Source organism: Chlorocebus sabaeus, chromosome 2 (genome assembly GCF_047675955.1).
Source record: "Chlorocebus sabaeus isolate Y175 chromosome 2, mChlSab1.0.hap1, whole genome shotgun sequence".
Taxonomy (NCBI): domain Eukaryota; kingdom Metazoa; phylum Chordata; class Mammalia; order Primates; family Cercopithecidae; genus Chlorocebus; species Chlorocebus sabaeus.
In genome coordinates, this window is record NC_132905.1 from 16713688 (window position 1) to 16735781 (window position 22094).

General features: G+C 42.7%; 1 protein-coding gene and 1 non-coding gene across 5 annotated transcripts in view; one reads left to right on the forward strand and one right to left on the reverse strand.

The window, feature by feature from the left end:
- The window catches only part of NCOA3 (nuclear receptor coactivator 3), a 154368-nt gene extending 139451 nt beyond the window's left edge, over positions 1–14917 (reverse strand). For 3 of the 4 annotated variants that reach the window (XM_008014754.3, XM_008014728.3, XM_073006036.1), the window contains exon 1: positions 14778–14917. The gene's annotated coding sequence lies outside the window, so the exon portion shown is untranslated. Of the gene's footprint in view, positions 1–14628; positions 14740–14777 lie in introns of those variants that run through there. The other variant, XM_008014735.3, reaches the window with a different exon arrangement.
- Positions 14918–21727: 6810 nt separating this feature from the next.
- On the forward strand, positions 21728–21835 carry LOC119618747 (U6 spliceosomal RNA). The gene has a single exon (XR_005235107.1). It is a non-coding gene; the product is annotated as a U6 spliceosomal RNA (small nuclear RNA).
- The last annotated feature ends 259 nt before the right edge of the window (positions 21836–22094 follow it).

Below are 22094 nucleotides of genomic sequence, written 5' to 3' on the forward strand. Positions count from 1 at the left end.
GTTGGCCAAGCTAGTCTTGAACTCCTGACCTCAAATGATATGCCTGCCTCGGCCTCCCAAAGTACTGGGATTACAGGCTTGAGCCACTGCGCCCAGCCTGCTTGACTGCCTGAAATCTCTCATTGTTGTCTGTTGTCTAAAATTCTAAACTAAACTTCGCATGGGGCTCCCAAAGATTTTCATAATCTGACTCTAATTTTCATTTCAACCATTATCTTTCTAATTCTATGTGTGTATCTTATCCATACTTCAGTTGCTTGATAGTCTAGACTCTTGCTCTGTCTTCTACCCTCTTATTCCAGTAAAATTCTCTTCCCTGTGTCCTGATCTACATACATTTCAGTTCCTATTCCTGGGTATAAAAGATAAAAGCTGCCATTTGTTTTTAGAGCTATTTTAGGTTCACAGCAATACTGAACAGAAGATACTGAGATTTGCCATATACCTCCTGCCCGAACCCACATGTAGCCTCCCCTATCACCACCCCCCACCATGTTGATACATTTGTACCTACATTGACCCATCATCACCATCCAGTGTACAGTTCACATTAGAGTTTACTCCTGGTATTGCGCATTTTGAGTTTGGAACAATTTATAATAACATATGTCTACCATTATAGTATCTATCATACACAGTAGTTTCATTACCCTGAGAGTACTGTGCTCTGCCTACTCATTCTTTCCTACCCACTAAACTCCTGGCAACCACTGATCTTTCTAGTGTTTCCAAAATTTTGCCTTTTCTAAGATGTCATGTAGTTAGAATCATACAGTATGTGGCCTTTCCAAATTGGCTTCTTTCACTTAGTACCGTATATTTAAGTTTTCTTCACATCTCTCCATGAGTTGATAGCACATTTCTTTTTAGTACTGAATAACATTCCATTGTCTGGATGTACCACAGAAAAGCTACCATTTATTGATTGATGATAATATTGGTATTAAGGCTGAGAGCAATGGCTCACGCCTGTAATCCTAACACACTGGGAAGCTGAGGTGGGCGGACCACTTGAGGCCAGGAGTTCAAGACCAGCCAACATAGCGAAATCCCATCTCTACTAAAAAATAAAAAATTAGCTGGGAGTGGTGGTGCATGCCTCTAGTCCGAGCTACTCAAGACACTGAGGCATGAGAATCACTTAAACCCAGGAGGCAGACTGCAGTGAGCTGAGATCATGCCACTGTACTCCAGCCTGGGTTAAGAGTGACCCAGTGACCTGTCTTAAAAATAAATAAATAAATAAAAACTTGGGTGCAGTGGCTCATGCCTGTAATTCCAGCACTTTGGGAGGCTGAGGGGGGTGGATCATGACATCAGGAGTTCGAGACCAACACAGTGAAACCTCATCTCTACTAAAAATACAAAAATTAACCAGGCATGGTGGCACAAGCCTGTAGTCCCAGCTACTGGGGAGACCGAGGCAGGATAATTGTTTGAACCCAGGAGGTGGAGGTTGTGGTGAGCCAAAATCGTGCCACTGCACTCTAGCTTGGGCAACAGAGTGAGACTTGGCCTCAAAATATATATACATAAAAAATATGTATATACATTTATATATATGTTTATATATAAAATATGTATATACGTTTATATACATTTATATACGTTTATATATTATATATACGTTTCTATATAATACGTATATATTATATATACGTTTCTATATAATACGTATATATTATATATACGTTTCTATATAATACGTATATATTATATATACGTTTCTATATAATACGTATATATTATATATACGTTTCTATATAATACGTATATATTATATATACGTTTCTATATAATACGTATATATTATATATACGTTTCTATATAATACGTATATATTATATATACGTTTCTATATAATACGTATATATTATATATACGTTTCTATATAATACGTATATATTATATATACGTTTATATATAGCTATTAAAAGTTGCTATTTGTGTGTCTGTCCCTGGGCAGTGTTAAATGCTTAATATACATTATATCATTCATAGTCCCAGTTTTTCAAACCTCTTTTGCTGTTTGCTGTAGAATTTTTTTTCTTTTTTAACACAAATGAAATCTTATACAAAACACTATTTAAACTACAAGAGGACGGGTGTGGTGGCTCATGCCTGTAATCCCAGCACTTTGGGAAGCTGAGGCAAGCGGATCACCTAAAGTCACAAGTTCAAGACCAGCCTGGCCAACATGGCAAAACCCTGTCTCTACTTAAAATATAAAAATTATGGCCAGGCGCAGTGGCTCACGCCTGTAATCCCAGCACTTTGGGAGGCCGAGGTGGGTGGATCACAAGGTCAGGAAATCGAGACCATCCTGGCTAACCCAGTGAAACCCCGTCTCTACTAAAAATGCAAAAAATTAGCCAGGCGTGGTGGCGGGCGCCTGTAGTCCCAGCTACTTGGGAGGCTGAGGCAGGAGAATGGCATGAACCCTGGAGGCGGAGCTTGCAGTGAGCCGAGATCGCGCCACTACACTCCAGCCGGGGCGACAGAGCGAGACTCCGTCTCAAAAAAAAAAAAAAAAAAAATATATATATATATATATATATATGCATTCATGCCAGGTATAGTGGCAGGCACCTGTAATTCCAGCTACTCTGGAGGCAGAGGTTGCAGTGAGCTGAAATTGCACCACTGCTCTTTAGCCTGGATGACAGAGCGAGACTGTCTCAAAAAAAAAAAAAAAAAAAAAAAAACAGCATGCCTGTGATCCCAGCAGTTTGGGAGGCCGAGGTGGGCCAGATGACTTGAAGCCAGGAATTCGAGACCAGCCAGGCCAACATGGCGAAACCCCATCTCTACCAACAATACAAAAAAAAAAATTAGGTAGGCGTGATGGCACATGCCTGTAATCCCAGCTACTCCAGAGGCTGAGACACGAGAATCGCTTGAACCTGGGAGGCGGAGATTTCAGTGAGTCGCAATTGTACCACTGAACTGCAGCCTGAGCAACAGAGACTCTGTCTCAAAAAAAAAAAAAAGATTTGTTACAAGTTTATTTTTGAAATCTATACTGTTTTTTCAGTATAAATTTCAGAGAATGAGACTGTTGTGATATGTAGAAAATTTGAAATTGGGTTATGAAGAACTGTTATGGATCTAAACCCATCTCTGCCTCTACTTTATTTCTATATTAAGAAAATATTAACTTAAAGAGAGTTGCAAATGGTCTCAGTTAAGAAAATATTTTTTTAAATAAACTACAGGTACACATCAGATCAATTTAAAAGTTATCAAAGGGTATACAGTGGCTTTCTTAGCTGCCTCCTCCCCTGCGCTGCAACCATTGTTACCCTAGTCTAGGCATACATATAGAGAGAGAGAGTTTAAAGTTTTTAAGTTTAAGCATTTCTGGCAAACTTTAAATTGATGCAAAACATACAGTTGCTTAGAAATTTCTAATAATTACACTGCATTCCATTGTATGGTTATATAATGATTTATTTAGTTTCATATTATTTCAAACAAAACTGGAAGTAAATATACTCATATGTATTCGATGGTAAGTAAGCAGCTTCTCTGCACATTTGTGTACAGGGTAGTGTGTGGACTTAAGCTCATATTTCTCTTGGGTGGAACCCAAAAGTAGAATGGCTAGGTTATATGGTAGATGTATAATATTTACAAATTTATTTTATTTTTTTTTAATTTTTTGAGACAAGAGTCTTGCTCTGTTTCCCCGGCTGGAGTGCAGTGGCAGGATCTCGGCTCACCGCAACCTCTGCCTTCCGGGCTCTTCTCACGTCTCAGCTATTCTCATGCCTCGGCCTCCCGAGAAGCTGGGATTACAGGCACGTACCACCACACCTGCTAATTTTTTGTATTTTTAGTAGAGACGGGGTTTTGCCATGTCGGCCAGGCTGTTCTCAAAGTCCTGACCTCAAGTGATCCCCCTGCATCAGCCTTCCAAAGTGCCCAGCCAATATTTACAAATTTAAAGAAACTGCCTACTGTTTCTCAAAGTGATGGTACCATTTCACATTTCTCCTAGCCACGTATCCATGTATGATACAGTTCTAGTTGTTCCACATTCTTAGCAACAGCTGGTATGGTCAGTTTTTTTAATGTTACCCCTCATAGTGGGTGGATAGTGATATCTCGCTGTGGTTTTCAGTTTCCCTAATGGCTGATGTTGAGCATCTTTTTTCGTACTTACTTGCCATTGGTGTACTTTTTTTTCTGTGAAGTCTCTGTATATATCTTTTGCCTTTTTTTTTTTTTTTTTTGTGAGACAGTCTCGCTCTGTTGCCAGGCTCGAGTACTGTAGCGCTATCTCGGCACACTGCAACCTCCGCCTCCTGGGTTCAAGCAATTCTCCTGCCTCAGCCTCCTGAGTAGGTGGGATTACAGGTGCCTGCCACCACACCCCGCTAATTTTTGTATTTTTAGTAGAGACAGGGTTTCACCATGTTGGCCAGGATGGTCTCCATCTCTTGACCTCGTAATCCGCCCACCTCAGCCTCCCAAAGCGCTGGAATTATAGGCATGAGCCACCAAGTCCAACCTCTTTTGCCTATTTTTAAGTTGGATTGTTTTTATCTTATTGAGATGTAAATTAGTTATTTTTTCTAGATGAAAAACTTTTTGTGTTTATATTTTATTTTTTGTAAAAATTATTTATTTTATTATTTCCTTTTTTTTTTTTCATAGGATTGGGTCTCACTACATTGCAAAGGCTAGTCTTTAACTTCCGGCTTTAAGTAGTCCTCCTGCCTCAGCCTCTCAAAGTATTGATATTATGGGCATATGCCCCAGGACCCAGCCTGATTTTTTTTTTTTAATTTTGTATAAATTTATGGGGTACAAGTATAATTTTGTTACATGCATAGATTGCCTAGTGGTGAAGCCAGGACTTTTAGGGCATCATTTACCCAAATCCCATACATTGTACCCATTAAGTAATCTCTCATCATCCCCCCTCTCAACCTTCCTAGTCTCTTGTCTGTTATTCCACACAATAGGTCCATGTGTAGCATAGTTCCCACTTATTTTATTTTTGGAGATGGGCAGATCATGATGCCAGGAGTTCAGATCAGCTTGGCCAACATGGTGAAACGCCGTCTCTACTAAAAATAAAAAAATTAGCTGGGTGTGGTAGTGCTGCCTATAACCCCAGTTACTCAGGTGGCTGAGGAAGGAGACTCACTTCAACCGGGGAGGCAGAGGCTGCAGTGAACTGAGACAGTACCACCGCATTCTAGCCTGGGTGACAGAGCGAGACCCTGTCTCAAAAAAATATATAGATAGATAGATAAATAGATAGATAAATAGATAAATATGTATCTATATATCTCAAGATATACATATCTAGTACCACTGCACTCTAGCCTGGGTGACAGAGACTCTGTCTCAAAAAAAAAAAAAAAAATTAGGCATGGTGGTGTACAAGTGTAGTCCCAGCTACTTGGGAGGCAGAGGCAGGAAAACTGCTTGAGCCCTGGTGGTCAAGGCTGCAGTGAACCATGATCATGCCACTGCACTCTGGCCTGGGCAACATAGTGAGACCCCATCTTGAAAAAAAGAAAAAAAAATGTTTAAATCTTATTCTTCAACGTGCTGTACCCTGATGGCCTGGATAAGTAGTAGTCCCTTGCCTCCTCTGAACTTCTCTACAATCTCTGTAGGCGAAACCGACTTATCACTGATTGCCTTGTACTGAAGGGATGTGAGTACCTGATTGATTGTGCACACTTGGAGGTCACAAACTTTGTTAACTCTCACAGTTCCTTAAATAGGAAAAGCATAATAATCACTGATTAAGTATGTCTGTGCATTGATGAGTAGGTAACAATTTAATTTGCCACCAAGCAGCAGCAAATTAAAGATGATTGAAGTTTAAGGCCTCAAGACTTAGAATAGTGGTATGAAAACTCAGTTTAAGAAAACTCACTATGCTGGGCACGATGGCTCACGTCTGTAATCCCAGCACTCTGGGAGGCCAAGGCAGAAGGATCGCTTGATCCCAAGAGTTCAAGACCAGCCAGAGACATACCCTCTACATGAAACAGAAACATTCGTCTACACAAAACTTAAAAACATCAGCCGGGAATGGTGGCATGTGCCCATAGCCACAGCTACTGGGAGGCTGCGCTGGGAGGATCGCTTGAGCCCAGGAGGTCAAGGCTGCGGTGAACTGTGATGGTGACACTACACGCCATCCTAGGTGACAGCAAGACCCTCTCCAAAAATTAATTTTTAAAAGTCACATGTAGATTACTATATTGTGATTTGGGGAAAAGAAAAGGGAAATTGAAGGTTACTGCACAAGTTCATGCTTATAGTTTTGCCAAATCTTAGAACCCATACACTCAAGGCTTCTACCATTCTAGATATGATCATGTACTTTTTTTTTTTTTTTGGAGTCTTGCTCTGTCACCCAGGCTAGAGTGCAGTGGCGCAATCTTGGCTCACTACAACCTCTATCTCCAGGGTTCAAGCGATTCTCTTGCCTCAGCCTCCCAAGTAGCTGGGGTTACAGGTGCCCTACACCATGCCCAGCTAATTTTTTTTTATATTTTTAGTAGAGACGGGGTTTCATCATCTTGGCCAGGGTGGTCCCCAACTCCTGACTTCATGATCCACTCACCTCGGCCTCCCAAAGTGCTGGGATTACAGGCGTGAACTACGGCACCTGGTCATTATTGTGTACTTTTAAAGTCGCTTTCTGGATTCCATTTTATTAACTCCTGACGAAAGTAGTTTTAAACTTAATATGGTAACCGTCCTGTCTTCTTATATGACAAAGATATCACTGACCCTCCAGTGATGTAAGATGTGTGGAGTTATTTTTCTCACTGGTGGAGTTTCCTCACTGGTAGATTTTCCTAGATGCAGTCAAATACTATTCCAACTGCAGTGACGGCAACTACCTCAGTTGAGATTAACGCATTGTCATAAAACACAATTACCACCAAGCAAGCAAAAGGAAACAGATGAGCTGGGATGGAACACAGTGTGTAGTAGACTAAAGGGACAATTTGATAAATAGTACTGAGTAAATCTTATAACATTTTCAAATAAAATTGCCAGATTTTTTAAATAGAGATGGGGGTCTTGCTATGTTGCCTAGGCTGGTCTTGAACTCCTGGGCTCAAGCAAGTCTCTGGTCTCAGCCTCCCAAATTGCTGGGATTACAGGCATGAGCCACTGCACTCAGCCCAAAAATTGCCAAATTTCAATCTGGAAACAAACTCAAGCTGATATAGCTACTCTACAAGATGACTTAAATTCAATAATCCATTTCAATGACAGCAATTTCACTGAGAGTAAAGAAAATTACATTTGCTTTTCTTACACCAGAAGGAGGGGGCTGAAAATCTCTCTCTCTCTCTCTCTCACACACACACACACACACACACACACACACAGTTACCCACTTATAGCATATACTATGATGAAGTCAGGAGATTAAAGTCCCTTTTGAGACAGGCTCTCATTCTGTCACTCAGGCTGGCATGCAATGGCACAATCACAGCTCATTTCACCCTCGACCTCCTGGGCTCAAGTCATCCTCCCAGCTCAGTTTCATGTGTGGCTGGGGCCACAGGCGCACATCACCATGCTCGGCTAATATTTTTCCTATTTTTTGTAGAGACAGGGTCTTACTTTGTTGCCCAGGCTGGTCTCAAATTCCTGGGCTCAAGTGATCCTCCTCTCAAAGTGCTGGGATTACAGGTGTGAGCCATGGGACCCAGCCTCTAAATTCTTTATGAGTCAGCACTGAAAGCTGCATCTAACTTCACAGTATTATCTGGTATAAAGAGCTTAATTCATTTACGTTCAATCAATAAAATTTAAACCATTGTACATATCTATATAATGCCTTAAGTTTATACAATTGTATAAAATAAGGAACCTTGAAAGATCATACAGCACACCCTTTGTTTTAAAATTTTTAAAACTGGCCTAAAGAGATTGATTTGCCCAAAGCTTATAGTACATGCTTACAAATTATTCTCAACTCTGCCCTAGGTAAGTTTTTTCAAAGTAACAAGCTAACAAAATATATTGATCAGGTACCAAAAAGGAAAAAAAAGAGTTTCACATGTAGATTTCTTTTTAATCAAAGTTCTGTTTTGAAACTGAACATATGATCATGCTGCTCTTTCCACCAACAGCAATTAACTTTCATTTACAAAGATGTCAGTTAGGACATTTAGATTATGATACACATTTTCTTTCAAAGTAAAAATAATATGGCTTTAGATTTCATTTAAAACAGAAGGGCAAAGAATATTTACTCCAAAATTGCCCCCTTTTTTGTTAAAACCCTTTCTTCCCCTCCCCATGCTTTCTCCTCTTTTGTACTAAAGTTCACAAATGCATGAGATGGAGGAACAATACCACAATACAACTGCAGGCTTCCTGCCTACTAGTCAGTCATTATTCTTAAGTCTTGAGAATTTTCAAAACACTGCTTGGGTTGCTTTGAAATTCCTTCTTTCAGATTTTCCCCCTTTCATGGAACATCTATTTAAAAGAATGACTTCAAAAATGTCTTGCTGCACCCAATCAAAATTCTCTAAACAAACTAAAAATGCTAGCCTTAGATATGAAGGTGGGATGTAAATACCTGAAGCTTGGCAAACACCAATCTAATAAAAGTACAAGACAGAAAGAAGTATATTTCTGGCCAAGGATAAGAACAGTCTTTTTCTTATATGTATATAAATTAAGCTTGTTTCTGAAAAGTTTCATATTTATATGCATAGTATCACAAAGTTAAAAACTACATCATTACTATCCTTTTTTTAAAAAAATACAATTTATAGACCTAAAAATCTCAAACTACATTGATAGCTGAGGAGAAAAGAGCTAAGTCAATTATTACTGACTTAAATTTCAAACGAAAATATTCTTTTTTTTTTTTTTTTTTTTTTTTAAGTTGTTGGCCAGGCACAGTGGCTTACACCTGTAATTCCAGCACTTTGGGAGGCCGAGGGGGGTGGATCACCTGAGGTCGGGAGTTCAAGACCAGCCTGACCAACACGGAGAAACCCTGTCTCTACTAAAAATACAAAATTAGCTGGTGTGGTGGCACATGCCTGTAATCCCAGCTACTCCAGAGGCTGAGGCAGGAGAATCGCTTGAGTCTGGGAGGCAAAGGTTACGGTGAGTCGAGATCATGCCATTGCACTCCAGCCTAGGCAACAAGAGTGAAACTCCATCTCAAAAAAACAAAACAAAAAAAAGTTGTTGGGTGCTCTGAGGATCAGGGTTAAAAAAAAAAAAAAAAAAAATGTTGTTGGGGACAGAAAAAATTAATAGCACCAGTCACCTGCAAACCTGGGGAATTTCCCATTCTTCTGACCACACTTCGATGGTGGTAGTGCTCACTAACAAACTTACTAGGTTGTTGACATAAACCAAGAGCTACTCAAAACATGGTGTGGAGGGGGTGATATACATGCTCTGCCATTGCCCAGCTCAACATGCGTTCTTTCCTTTTTAAAGGTAAAAGCATTAAAAATGGAAGATTCATGAACAACTTGCCAAATTGTTACAATAAATTGAAATTTTTCCAAAATCTCTAACACCTCTAACAAAAAGACTGTTTTAAACAATATTTAATAAAGTCTAATCCCAGTACAACAAAATAATTTGGCCAGTCCCCTGGAGTTCGTTATAATGGGATTTAACCTGTATACTCAACATTCAATTAACCATAAGGCTTATCCTAATTGAGGATTATGCTTACTTCTGCAGTCCTTTCCCATCTATCCATCTACCACTCCAACTCAGCTGCCATAGCCACCAAAAGCAAAGCCCTAGGGAGCAGATTATCCATTACTGTGTGATACCCAGGCCAATATTCCCTTTTCATCATTATGTGGCTAATCAATAAATTCAGTAATCTAGTCACCCTGGTTTCCAAAAAGTAAAGCTGCATAACCCTCACTCATAGCCTCTAACCAAGGAAATTAAACATTTCAACAGAATACCTTTTCATAGGAATAACAGATGAAAAATGTCACACCCTTTCCTAGAACATATCAATAAAAAAAATTAACAGAAAATTTTTAAAAGACACAGATGTTCCTAAAAAAAATATTTAAAAAGCCAGACAATTGCTCTTAGAATATTATTTTAAATGGGTTAAACCTGTTTGCCAGTCAGGTCAGACTCCTTTCCTTTGCCTTTAGGCCACAAAGTTTACTACACAGTTAGTTAAATAAACCCTATTACTGTGCCCCCCACTGTAAATTGACCTAGGCTGGCAGTACCTACCAAACTGAGTTAATGCTAACATAGGTACTGGCAGTATGCAGCCTAAGAAGATTATCTAGTTTGTGGATAAATCAGCCTTCTACACACTGCAGGTCTCCCATTCTACTCCTGCTGTGTATTTTCTGGCCATTTTCCTGTTCATTTAAAAACTCTCCACCAGAAGGTAGGAAAGGGAAGGGCAATTAAATTCAATTCCATAATTTGTTAAGGGGCTGAAAATAAAGTTAGGCTCTGGATAAATTGCATCTTTAACCCAAAATAATCTTCTCCCAGAAACCCTCTCAGAAAAACGATGGACAAAATGAATTTACCTAGCAAAAACATGACCAAACTCATGGAATATGCCTCATTACCACAAAGCCCCTCCTCCACCTTAACTCAGACATGTTTATTTTGTAACCCCTCCCCAACCCCAAGAAGCACTCATAAAATGGGAGAAAATGGGCCAGGAGCAGTGGCCCAAGCCTGTAATAGCAGCACTTTGGGAGGCCAAAGCGGGTGGATCACCTGAGGTCAGGAGTTCAAGACCAGCCTGGCCAACATGGTGAAACCCCGTCTCTACTAAAAATACAAAAATTAGCCGGGCATGGTGGCGAGCGCCGATAATCCCAGCTACTCGGGTGGGGGCTGAGACACGAGAATCGCTTGAACCTGGGAGGCAGAGGTTGCAGTAAGTCAAGATCACCACTGCACTCCAGCTTGGGCAAGAGTGAGACTCCGTCTCAAAAAAAAAAAAAAAGAAAGAAAAAAAGGAGAAAATGCCTACACTTCACTGCAGCACTCAATCTCAAAGCTATTCCTGAGAATCCAAACCAACATATAGTCCCCTTGTTTTTCAATCTTTTGAAGTATGAGAAAAAAAGAAGAAAAAGTTAACACATATTTCCAATACTAATTTTCTGCTCTCAGAGCTTTAACTGCTCAATAATGCTAAAAAAAAAAAAAATTATACCAAGGATTCAAACCAAACTGGTACAGGTAATCTCTTCAATCATGATCAACAAGTCTTGTTGTTTTTTTTTTGTCCTAGATAGCTTTACAGGGTAACAATTGTATTAAATTGCGACAAATTTGCTGTTGTAGACCAAAAGTCACTGGCCGCTACATGCATTCTAAACTTGCAACAAATTAAAAGTTTTCAAAAGTACTCTACCTCCTCTGGCCAAAGTGTGAAATTAAATAGTTTTTAAAAACGCAGGCTGGCGTGATGGCTTACACCTGTAATCCCAGCACTTTGGGAGACCAAGGCAGGTGGATTACCTGAGGGTGGGAGTTTGAGACAAGCCTGGTCAACATGGCAAACCTTGTCTCTACTAAAAATACAAAAATAGCGGGGCGTGATGGTGCACGCCTGTAATCCCAGCTACTCAGAAGGCTGAGGCAGGAGAACTGCTTGAACCCAGAGGTTGCAGTGAGCCAAGATCATGCCAGTGCACTCCAGGCTGGGCAACAGAGCAAAACTCCATCTCAAAAAAGAAAAAAAAACTACCCCTGCCTGCAAAAAAAAAAAACCCCAAAGCCATTTATTTTAACCATCAATTTGGGATACGACAATAGCAGAGTTTTTAAAATCTTACCCTATTGTCCAAACTAAAAATTTATTTTTAAATTATTTTTTAAAAGACTTTTCAATTACAGTACTCCAAGTTAAAAGGAATTATTCCAGAATCATACTGTTAATGCACAAGACTGAATTTTTTTTTTTTCTTGCGACAGAGTCTCATTCTGTCGCCCAAGCTGGAGTGCAGTGGCTCAATCTCGGCTCACTGCAACATCTGCCTTCCCAGTTCAAGCCATTCTTCTGCCTCAGCCTCCTGAGTAGCTGGGACTACAGGTGCTCGCCACTACGCCCGGCTAATTTTTGTATTTTTAGCAGTAACGGGGTTTCACCATATTGGCCAGGCTGGTCTCAAACTCCTGACCTCGTGATCCACCTGCCTCGGCCTCCCAAACTGCTGGAATTACAGGCCTGAGCCACTGCGCCCAGCAGGAAGAACTGAATTCATTTAAAAAAAAAAAAAAAAAAGAAAGAAAGAAAGAAAAAAAAAAAAAAGCCACACTTAGCTTTTATCTTTAAGAAACTGCAAGAAACCTTATTTCTTATATCCCTGCAAGAGACCTTATTTCAAAAGACCGTCAAGAAGACATTAGTAAGCAACCATTTTTAAACTACTTTTTATTTGCATATCGCCTAGAAAAAGGGTCCCAGGTGCAACAGTACTTCACTCCTTACTGAATTCGAATTTATTTGCTTAGAAGGTGGGTGGCACTTTTTAGAAATAATTTGTATACAAAGAAGGAAATGCACAGCATAATCATTTTCAAAATATAGTGAAATTATTTAATATAAGCTTTAATAACCTAGCTCTAATATCACTGAATTTCCTTAACAAATTGTTAGTGTTGGCAAATTGTTAAAACAACCATTTTGAAATATAAAAATATAAATACTGCTATTGATGCTCAAGTCGTTGTACATTTTCAAAGCCTTTGTAGTTAAATACGGTAGAAACATCTCCTATAATTGCTCTAGAAATATTACAGCCTCCTGCTTACTCCACAATCCCCATCTTCTATGTGGGAAAAGCTGGTATATGCCTCTTTTATTTTAAATGCTGATTGGACAATTAAGTCATTTCTATCTATATATAAAATGCCCCTATAATTTAGGATCACAGGCAATTTAGATTACTGCTCATTTAAATGCAGAACCTGAAGCAACCTCTAGTGACAGGAGCTACAGTGTTCAATATCATTTTACATGTTACAAGCAGAGGCTTCATTTTACATACAAACAATGAACCCTGGCAGAGTTCTTTATCCTAAAGCCCCACAGATTGTTATTTCTTTAACGGTATTAATAGATAAGGTGACATAAAGAGTAAGTTCAGAAGAGCTTTTTCCAATAGCTGTCAACATTTTTTTAAGAGAGCAAAAACACTATTCCCACATTTTCTGTTTCTTCTGTTCATTTTATTTCCCTGCTTTTGGTATCCAACAGAAGTGGTTTCAAATGAAAATCTTAAAATAATTATTCCAAAGACCAAGGATATTCTAAAAACCAATAACAGTCTTCGCCTCTGAGAAGGGGAGGTTTGGCGTGAAAGGGAGATTTCACTTTTCAATGTGTTTGTACCTTTCCAATTGGGTATCATGCGATAGAACCGTATTCTTAATGAGCATACATTTAAAATATTTTCAAGAACAAACAATTCACAAACTTACAGGTTTCCATCAACATTTTCGTTTGTGCAGCATTCGCGGAAGACCTAAGCTTTTTATTCCTCCAATCACCTTCTCAACAACCTGCTGCAACAAATACTGAAGCTTTTTTGCAGCCAGGGATCAGTTAGGCGGATCCGAGGCCAGGCATTTAAATCAAAGAGATGCAGCAATCTTACTCAATACTACTACCACTCTCACACATCTCATTCAACTCCATTTATAACCACTGCAGCAAGACAGCTGGTACTCTCCTTCCTGTTTCTTTACCGTACAGGCTTAATAACAAAAACAGGTTGGTTTTGAAGCCCTGCTCAAATACTGCAAAAAGGAAGTCTTCGCATTCGGGAGGGGGAAAAAAAAAGTTTCGACTTCGAGAGAATCTCATAGCTTCCCTGTCATTCCATTTGGGAATCCCAAACTCCTGCTAGCGAGGTAGATGCTCGCTCTCTCACGGCTGCTCTCTCGGTTAACTTTCCCACCCTAGATGCCCTCAAACCGCCTAGGAAACCACTAAGTCTCCCAACGACCCATGGCTAGTTTTGTTAAGGCAGGTACAAGACAAGTAGTTTATTTAAACCATGACGAACTGACTCGATGTGCATAAAATAAGAGACAGGGGAGAAAAAAAAGAGTAGTAATAAAGACAGACAAACCCCAAATTTAATCAACCAACTTCCCACTTGCCATTTCCCAGCCTTCACACCAGAGGTAGTAAAACGCCTTTTTACCGAGAAAACTAAGAACCTACCCGAGCCCAACATGAAAATTCCGCGGACAATTCGTGTTAAAATATTTTTTAAATGCCCAAGTGCAGGAGGAAACACAGCAACCAAATCTCACCCGCCTGGGAGGCTGGGGTGGGGGGGGTCCCCGCAGCTTCTCCCTCCCGTGCTTCCCAATAGCTGCTAAGGAGCCGGGGCAGTAGGAGGAGGACGCGGGGAGCTTTCAAAAGGGCTGGGGGAGGCAAGAGGAAGAAAAAACTTTACGGACAGAAGGGGAAAGTGGGTCCCTGCAGTCCCCCCCGCAAACTCCTCGGGTGACCCCTCCGCGCGGGGACCCCCTCGGATCCCCAAGCCGGCGGCCACCCAGCCTCGTCTCCGCTCCGACCGCAGCGGGCCGCCCCCCGGGCTGAGGGGAAGCGGCGCGGCCCCAACACCCTGAAACTACCTCAGTGCGTCCCCCGGCTGGCGCGCCCCTCGGTGTCTCGGCAGATCTGAAGCCGCCGGCTCTGGCAGCCTGGGGAACTCGCCCCTCTTCCCTCCGCCTCGCACTCCACGCCCTCGCCTGCCGCCGCCTCCTCCTTTATCTCCACTCACCTCCCGCCGCCATTTTCCTCGCAGCTCAGCTTTAAATCGGAAACTCGCCGCTCAGCCCGCAGCAGCCGCCGCCGCCGCCACCGACTCAGCCGCAGCCGCCGCCGTCGCCGTGGAGGGGCTGAGGCGGCAGCTGAAGTCGCCGCGCGGGGGCCACTGGGATATGTAGTCCCGAGGCCACGCCCAGCACTACCGGTCCCAGGGGGCCTTGCGCGGCCGGCCCAGGGTTCCAGCGTCCCCACCCTGGCTTCCGCGGCGGAGGGCGTGGCCACGTGGGATCGTGCGGCAGCTTTCGTCCAGCAGCAACTGGGAGCTGCCTCGGGATCCGGAGAACCGGAATGCAGCCCTAGCCCTGCCCTTAATTTTTTTCATATTTGCCTTCGTCCAGTAATACCTAACATTTGTGGAGCGTTTCTGGTATGCCAAGCACGGATCCTCAAAACAAGCATCCCATAGGGACCATGATCATCCTCATTTTTCAGATGAGCGAACTGAGGCACAAGGTCGGAAGCCACGAGGCTGTTCCTTAGCTGCTGAAGTCGCTGGATGAAATGTTGTTGGGCAGCAGTATATTCACGGTATATTTAGTCCCGAAGTATCATCCCACAGCGTATTTATGACTTACAATAAAGAACAGCGTATTTATGCTTTACAATGGAGAGATCTGGCAGGCACCCCCTTACCCAAGTGATGGAACTTAGCACCACCAATAATGGGTCAGGACTGTTGTTATGTGTCTCCTAATATGATGCAGTGAGGAAAGCATATTGCTACCTCTGTCGTATTCTTGCCACATACACACACACACAAAGCTAACCTGAATCTAACCATGAAAAAATAAACGAATTCAGAATATGGAACATTCTACAAAACATCAAGCCTGGAGTCTTAAAAATATGACAGCATGAAAGAGGTGAAAACCAAACGCAATAGATGAGACTTGATTGGATTCAGGATGATTTTTTTATGTAAAAAGAATTTGGGGGGCAATTTCAATGTAGACCGTATGTTAGGTAATATTGAATCAGTATTAGATGTGTTGAGTGTGAATAAAATAAAACAATCTGACCACTTACCCCCTCCACGGTCAGCACCATCATTTCCCACCTAGACCACTGCAGCAGCCTCCTCAGTGTTCTCCCTGCTTCCACTCTTTCCCCTTAGAGACTATACTCAACACAGCAGCCAGAGGGATCCTGATAAGAATCAAGTCAGTTTATGTCCCTCCTGCAAAATTCTTGCAGTAACCTGCAAAGCCCCCTACAGCCTGTCTCTTGCCCTCCCCTTCTCTCTCTAAACTCATCACCTTCTTCTCTTCCACTCACTTCTGTAATTTAGCTACAGTGGACTTCTTGGGCCTCTCCAATGTGCTTAAAGATCGTACACTTGCTATTTCCTCTGCCTAGAACACTATTTTCCCAGAAAATTCAAATAACCCATTCCCTAATCTCCCCACGGTCATTGTCCAAATGTCACTTCTTCAGTGAGGCTGTCCCTAATTGCTCTATTTTAACTTCCTGCCCACTCTGATCCCAGCTTTCCCTACTCCTATTCCTTTCTTCATTTCTTTTCAGAGCATGAATTACCATTAAAATCACGATATATTTCTGTTTACTTATGTTATTTAAAATATCTCATTTCCGCCAGGAGGGGTGACTCATGCCTGTAATCCCAGCACTTGGGGAGGCCAAGGCAGGCAGATCACCTGAGGTCGGGAGTTCGAGACCAGCCTGACCAACGTGGAGAAACCCGGTCACTACCAAAAATACAAAATTAGCTGAGCATGGTAGCGCATGCCTGTAATCCCAGCTACTCGGGAGGCTGAGGCAAGAGAATCGTTTGAACACGGGAGGCGGAGGTTGCGATGAGCTGAGATGGCACCATTGCACTCAAGCCTGGGCAACAAGAGCGAAACTCTGTCTCAAAAAATAAAAACTAAAAAATAAGTAAAAATTTAAAAATTAAAAAATAAAATATCTCATTTCCGGGCCTGGCACGGCGGCTCACACCTGCAATCCCAGCACTTTGGGAGGCCGAGGCGGGCAGATCACCTGAGGTCAGGAGTTCCAGACCAGCCTGGCCAACATGGCGGAAACCCCGTCTCTACTGAAAATACAAAAAATTAGCCGGGTATGGTGGCAGGCGCCTGTAATCCCAGCTACTCAGGAGGCTGAGGCAGGAGAATCACTTGAACCCAGGAGGCAGAGGTTGCAGTGAGCCGAGATCATGCCACTGCACTCCAGCCTGGGCCACAAGAGTGGAACTCTGCCTCAAAAAAAAAAAAAAAAAAAAAAAAAAAATCTCCTTTCCGCCAGGGCACAGTGGCTCAGGCCTGTAATCCCAACTCTTTGGAAGGGTGAGAGATTGCTTGAGCCCAGGAGTTCAAGACGAGCCTTGGCAATACGCAGAGACCCAGTCTCTACAAAAAATTTTAAAATTAGCTTGGCGTGGTGGCGCCTGCTTGTATTCCCAACTACTCAGGAGGCTGAGGTGGGAGGATTGCCTGAGTAGGGGAGGTCAAGGCTGCAGTGAGCCATGCTTGCACCACTGCACTCTAGCCTGAGTGACAGAGTGAGACTCCATCTCATATATATATATATATATATATATATATATATATATATATATATATATAATAAAAATAACAAAATACTGTGTTAGATGCTGAGAACCCAGAGATGAAATGCTCACACCTGTATGGCCTTTCACCTCAGCAACTGCACCTATCTCCTAGCTACTCTCCTTGCTTCTCTCCCATTGGTCCTCTATAAGGCACTCCCCATACAGTAGCCAGAGGGATCCTTGAAAAATCATGTATTACATCATGTTACTTCCAACCTAGGCCAGGTGCGGTGGTTCACACCTGTAATTCCAGCACTTTGGGAGGGCAAGGAGGGTGGATCACCTGAGGTCAGGGGTTTGAGGCCAGCCTGACCAACATAGTGAAACCCCATCTCTACTAAAAATACAAAATTAGCTGGGCATGGTGGCACACACCTGTAGTCCTAGCTACTTGGGAGGCTGAAGCAGGAGAATCTCTTGAACCTAGGAGGCAGAGATCGTAGTGAGCTGAGATTGTACCACTGCACTCCAGCCAGGGCAACAAGAGTGAAACTCCATCTCAAAAACAAACAAACAAAAAACAAAAAACAAAAAACTTCCAAACTAGACAGCTTCGAATGGCATCCCATTGCATTTGGGATGAAACTCAGACCTCAGCTGGGTGTGGTGGCCCACACTTCTAATCCTAGCTACTCAGAAAGCTGAGGTGAGAGGATTGCTTGAGCCCAGAAGTTCGAGGCTGCAGTGAGCTATAATTGTGCCAGTGCACTCCAGCCTGGGTGACAGAGTGAGACCCTGACTCCATTAAAAAAAACAAACTACTCTGACCCTAATTGATTTGGTCTCTGCTCCCCTCCCTGATCTCAAGTGATATATCTCTCTCTATTTCTCACTCACTGTCACACTAACATTCCTGAACACACCAAGCACATTCCTGCCTCAGGACCTGTGCACCTGTTGGGTCCTTTTGTCTAGAATTTTCTTTCCTCCTGGCTGGCTCTCTATTGCCATTCAAGTCTCTGCTGCAATGTCTCGTCCTCAGATAGAACTTCTAAAGCACTAAACACACACACAGACACACAGTCATATTACCCTGCTTTGTCTTCATAATGATTCATACCATATACCATCTGAATTTTTTTTTTTTTTTTTTTTGAGACGGAGTCTCCCTCTGTCACCCAGGCTGGAGTGCAGTGGCGCGATCCCGGCTCACCGCAAGCTCCGCCTCCCGGATTCACGCCATTCTCCTGCCTCAGCCTCCCGAGTAGCTGGGACCACAGGGGCCCGCCACCTCGCCCGGCTAATTTTTTGTATTTTCAGTAGAGACGGGGTTTCACCGTGTTAGCCAGGAGGGTCTCCATCTCCTGGCCTCGTGATCCGCCCACCTCGGCCTCCCAAAGTGCTGGGATTACAGGCGCGAGCCATGGCGCCCGGCCACCATCTGGATTTTTTTAGAATTTTTTTTTCTTTTTTTTTTTTGAGATGGAGTTTTGTTCTTGTGGTCCAGACTGGAGTGCAGTGGTACAATCATGGCTCACTACAACCTCCGCCTCCCGGGTTCAAGCAATTCTCCTGCCTCACCTCCCAAGTAGCTGGGATTACAAGGCATGCGCCACTACACCTGGCTAATTTTTGTATTTTTAGTAGAGACAGGATTTTACCACTTTGGCCAGGCTGGTCTTAAACTCCTGACCTCAGGTGATCCGCCCGCCTTGGCCCCTCCAAGTGCTGGGATTACAGGTGTGAGCCACCGCACCTGGCCATACTTGAACATCTTATCTGAAACCAGCAGTAGATCTGGAGAAGATCAATCATTTTATCCTGTCCTCTCATTACCCTATTCCAAGATTCAAATTCCAAAAAGTAATCTATTCAATTGATCTAGCTTGGGTCACATGTTTTATATGAAAGGAACTCCAGACGGGTAACAATGGTAACTAGCCTGCTTGCAAATTACTCTAAATGATTTAGGGAGAAAAAACGCACACACACAGGAGAGAAGTACAGGTGAGTAAATGTGGCAAAATATGATCAATTAGTACATTTAGGTTTAGGTTTTTTGTGGGTTTTTTGGGGTTTTTTTGTTTTTGTTTTGTTTTGTTTTGTTTTGTTTGAGGTGGAGTCTCACACTGTCGCCCAGGCTAGGGTGCAGTGGCGCGATCTCTGCTCACTGCAACATCTGCCTCCCAGGTTTAAGTGATTCTCCTGCCTCAGCCTCCCGAGTAGCTGGGATTACAGGTGCCTGCCACCAGGCCCGGCTAATTTTTTGTATTTTTAGTACAGACGGGGTTTCACTATGTTGGCCAGGCTGGTCTTGAACTCCTGACCTTGTGATCCACCCGCCTCGGCCTTCCAAAGTGCTGGGATTACAGACATGAGCCACCTTGCCCAGCCTTTGTTTTTATTTTTTGAGATGGAATCTCGCTCTGTCACCCAGGCTGGAGTGTAATGGCAAAATCTCAGCTCACTGCAACCTCTGCCTCCCGGGTTCAAGTGATTCTCTTGCCTCAGACTCCCAAGTAGCTGGGATTACAGGCGTGCACCACCACGCCAGGCAAATTTTGTTTTTAGTAGAGACGGGGTTTCACCATGTTGGCCAGGCTGGTCTCAAACTCCTGACCTCAAGCAATCCACCTGCCTCAGCCTCTGAAAGTGCTGGGATTACAGAAGTGAGACACTGTGACTGGCTGATTTTTTTTTTTTTTTTTTTTTTTTTTGAGACAGGGTCTCACTCTGCCACCCAAGCTGTAGTGCAGTGGCATGATCACGGCTCACTGCAGCCTGGACCTTTTGGGCTCAAGTCATTTTCCTGCCTCAGTTTCTGTCCCTACCGCTGTCTCCCACATTCTCCCTTCTTTCATTGTGTGAGATATAGCCAGATACCCTAGTGGTTAAGAGTGTGGGCTTTCCAGGAGTTCAAGACCAGCCTGGGCAACAAAGTGAGACCCCTGACTCTACAAAATTAGAAAAATGATGGGCAGGCGCAGTGGCTCTGCCTTTGATCCCAGCATTTTGGGAGGGCCAGCTGGGCAGATCACTTGATCTCAGGAGTTTGAGACCAGCCTAGGCAACATGGCAAAACCCTGCCTCTACCAAAAAAAAAAAGCAATTAACCAGGTGTGGTGGCATGCGCCTGTAGTCTCCCAGCTACTCAAGAAGCTGAGGTGGGAGGATCACCTGAGCCGAGGAGGTTAAGGCTGCAGTGAGCCAAGATCGCGGGGCTCACTGTCTCAAAAATAAATGCATACATACATGCATACATACATAAATTAGCCAAGTATGGTGGCGTGCACCTGTAGTCCCAGCTACTGGAAGGCTGAGGCAGGAGGCTCACTAGAGCCCAGGAGGTCAAGGTGATTATACTCCACCCTGGAGTCTAAAAAAAAGAGAGAAAAAAGAAAACGTGGGCTTTGACACTCACTACCTAACCTGCTAAGCTGGTTCTGCTACTTACAAAGCTGTGTGATAGTGGATGGTTACTTGAACTTTCTGTGCCTCCATTTCCTAAAGTGAGAACACTGATAATGATAATAATAACAACAACAATAATGCTTATGTCATTGGGTATTAGGATTAAATAGAATAAGATAGTGAAAGCTCTAAAAACAGTGTCAAGCACAGAGCACTCAAATGTTAATAATGATAATGTATGGCAGTTCCAAACTTGCTTTGTAGGGGTTAATATCCAAGGGTTAGTAACAATGTTCTCCTCCCTCACCCCACACCACATTTTGCTTCATTATAGTAATTACAGTGTGAAATTTCCCTGCAAGTGAAAATAGATTCCTTGGGTAGAAGCCTAAACCCTGCACATGCCTAAAACTCTGTTTCGAAATACCTAATCTGAAAATGAACTGGCACAGCCCCAAGCTCCACCCTCAGACTGTACTCTGAACCACTTTTCTCCCTGGGAAGGACGCACAAATGAGGGGGAAAGAGCAGAAGAGAGAGATCAAAAAATGCAATTTAGGGTAAACAAATACTTGACTTTTTGTTTTGCTTAAAAGAGGAGAAAAACACCCCTGAGAAGAATCATATTTAAGGCAAATTTTTGGTGGTAAAGAGCAGCCTGAGCTTTACAACCCAGAGTCGCCTTGTTCATGCCTCTTCCTTTAAACTGAAATCAGGGTTTGGCGACCTGTGATTTTTGTGCCAGAGATGACACATGAGCCCGTTGGAACTGGCACCTGGCCTGACTGCAACAGACTTGTCCTGCTCCACAACCTGCAAATGACTCTGCAGCTGGAAGAATTTGAAGCCCAGCTCATTTTTGTTTTGTTTTTTCTTTCTAGACTTACATATTAAACATATTTGCTTTGGAAGAAAAATCATTTGCTATCAAATGCTTTAAAAGCACCCATTGTAAGAGGGCTAAAATAAAAATAAGCGCTATGCTCATGTTGGCAGCACTTACACTAAAATTGAAACAATACAGAGAAGATTAGCATGGTCCCTACACAAGAATGACACGCAAATTCTGTAAAGCATTCCAGTTTTGGGGTTTTGTTTGTTTGTTTGTTTGTTTGTTTTCTGAGACGGAGTTTCGCTCTTGTTGCCCACGCCGGAGTGCAGTGGCGCCATCTCAGCTCACTGCAACCTCTGCCTCCCGGGTTCAAGGCATTCTCCTGCCTCAGCCTCCCAAGTAGCTGGGATTACAGCCGCCCGCCACCACGCTCAGCTAATTTTTTGTTAATGGAGATGGGATTTCATCATGTTGGCCAGGCTGGTCTTGAAATCCTGACCTCAGGTTATCCGCCT